This window comes from Canis lupus, chromosome 14 (genome assembly GCF_048164855.1).
Source record: "Canis lupus baileyi chromosome 14, mCanLup2.hap1, whole genome shotgun sequence".
Lineage (NCBI taxonomy): Eukaryota > Metazoa > Chordata > Mammalia > Carnivora > Canidae > Canis > Canis lupus.
In genome coordinates, this window is record NC_132851.1 from 30,613,173 (window position 1) to 30,616,082 (window position 2,910).

Genomic DNA, 2,910 nt, shown 5'->3' on the forward strand with positions numbered 1-2,910 from the left:
GGTCCTACTCACTCAAGTCATGCCCACAAGACTTCAGCCCATGTCACCACCTGGCACCAAGTCCTATTTGCTATTGTCCCCCAGCACACAATGAGGGAATGCTGGGATGCCTGAGCTCGGAGAAGGTGCTGGAACCATCCTGTGCAAACTCATTTTGCAGATGAGATCAGTGAGCCTAAGAGACTGGCAAGTTATGGTCAAAACGTGCCACTTCCCAGGTCCAGAGCTCATTCTGATAACAGTACTGCTTCCGAGGCTATTGTAAGGACCGAATGAGCTCACCCACCCAGGGTGCTGACAACAGTGCCTGATGGACAGAGGTGGCTCGGAAACATTCGTCATTGCAGCCACTGTGTCTGGCACACAGTAAGGGCACCATAGACAGCAGCCGTTACAATAGAGCCCTCCCCCCCCAAAAAAATAAATAATAAAAAAAACAATAGAGGCCCCCATACCCCATTCGGGTGGAAGCCCCTGTCTGGTGAAATGAAGGAGGGTGGTCAGTTTTGTGCAGAGGATGCTCCTCTTTTGTTCCTGCAAACTCATTTCAGGGAGGCCCTCCCCTGGGTTGTCCTGACGCACGGAGAAGACAGGCTGAGGGTGACGCGTATTGGAATTGCAAATATGTTGATTGGATTTTCAAGCATGTATTTATTAGAAGGCAAATGAGCAAGAGTGACCTTAATACCGATCAAATCTTGACTCGGCTCTGATTTTTTTTTTTTTTTTTTAAGTAGGTTATGGGGAGGGAGGGTCATTGTTGAGTGGGACAGGGCTTCAGCTGGGAAGATGAGAAGGTTCTGGAGGTGGACGCTGGTGGTGGTTGCACCGTACTAGATGCTAGGGAACCGCATACTTACAAGCCGTCCAAATGGTAAATTTTACAGTATGTGTATTTCACCACAACTAAAAGCGAAGTAAGTCATACGCTCTTGAACCTTGCTCCTTTAAACACTGCCTTTCATTTATGGGGTCATTCTTTGTGTCAGGTGCACCACTGAGCATGCGCCGTAGACTGGCTCCTCAGGACTTTTACCAGCACATCTCATTTTCCATGCGGGGAACTGAGGCTCAGAGAGGTCCCACAAGGCTGTGGCCACCTCTGCAGGGACACCACGGAGAACGGGACGAAGTTTTCAAACTGAGCCGGTTCGTCCGAAGGGCGTCTGTGCCACATGTGTGGCACCCACCCAAAACTGCCATCCTGATCAGAAACCCCGAACAAGGGACACCTGGTGGCTCAGCGATTGAGCCTCTGCCTTCAGCTCAGGGCATGATCCTGGGTCAGGGATCGAGTCCCACATCGGGCTCCCTACGGGGAGCCTGCTCTCCCTCTGCCTGTGTCTCTCATGAATAAATAAATAAAATCTTAAAAAACAAAAACAAAACAAAAAAAACAAAAACAAAACAAAAAAGCAGCCCGGCAATCATTTGCTGTACAAGTGTCATGATTTTTTGGTAACACTCGCTTGGCAGGCCCCTCAGGGTAGCCAGCCACTGGCTGCGGTGCGGTGTGATGCTGAGAACCAAGAGAGGGAAATCCGGGTGCCAGCCAGAGGAGGCAGCGCACGCTCAGCCCCGCGCCACGGCGAGGGAGACCCGCATCCAGGGCACGCACACTAACTAGGGTCTCCAGGTGGGAGGGCACAGGGCCACTGCTGACATCAGCAGCCGTCTGTTGGCCAAGCCAGGGGCCCTTGGGTGTGGGGCTGTGTCGCCCTGGAGGAAGGCCCGCCTCTTCCTAATTCACCCAAGGAGGCCTCCTGGGCGGCAGACACCTGACAGCCCTTGAGGAAGTGAGGGCTCCCCCGGGCTTGCCTTGGTCCACGTGCACTATTTGGGGTGCTGGCTCGTCAAGGCTGCCCCCTGATGACCAGTTCTGAGGCAGCGTGGGAAGCGTCTAAGAGCAAGGGCTTCCTAGCGGGCAGGCCCGGCTGGGCTCGGCCTCATGCATACTGAGCGGCCTGAGCCAGGCACCGGAGCTGCTCGGAACTCGTTTTCCTGGGCAGTAAAATGCCCAGATGGTGGTTCTTCATCATGGCATCGTGAGGGTTCACTGGGGCCCCGTGTCTGGCTCGCACTAAGTGCTCGGGAAGGCTGGCCCGTAACTGATGATGACTTGTGTTCCCACAGCAGGTGCGCTGGGGAAACACATGGGCCCACACAGGTTTGCAGGGCCCTCACTGATGTGATGCAGTGGATTTTTCTCCAGGTCTATTCGGCAGGTGCTGTCCCTCCAGCATCACTTCTCCACATCCGTACAAGGGCTCAGGGCACCTGTGGTTTCTAGCTCCATCCTGCACTAGCATCCGAGTCTCAGGTATGGCCCTGAGAGCTCCCCCCTCCCTCCCTCTCTTCTGCCATCCATAGCTCCCTTTCTCCATCCTTCCATCCACCCTTCCCCCTCTCCTCCTTCCCTCCCTCCTGCCCTCTTTGGCTCCCTACCCATCGGGAGAGAGGGGGTGCCTACCGTGAAGGTGCCACTTGGAAGCAGGTGGATGAATGATGCTCCGCTTTGAACAAGATGGTGACCGAGCCCTTTATACCCCCAAGGGAAGACCCTTAGTCACGTGATCCCCCTCCCCGTCCTCACCTGAAGAGGATGGGCTTTTGTGCAGGTTGGCAGGTGGGAGGCCTCTGAGGGGGAGGAGGACATCATAATGCTAAGACTTGGAGCAGGTGAGGCTCTATATTAAGAGGCCCATCTTGAGCCTTCCAGGAGACCCAGGGTCTAATCAGAGAACAATGGCTCCCCTGTTCCCCACCTCCCACCTCCCCTCAAAGGCCTAGAGGCCCAGGGATTGTGTCTCGGGGTCATCAGCTCCCAGAACCGATGAAAGTCACGTGGGCTCTCCCACGGGTAGAAGGGCTGGCTTTGTCTGGTTTAGTTCATTCTTCAGCAAGAGGATC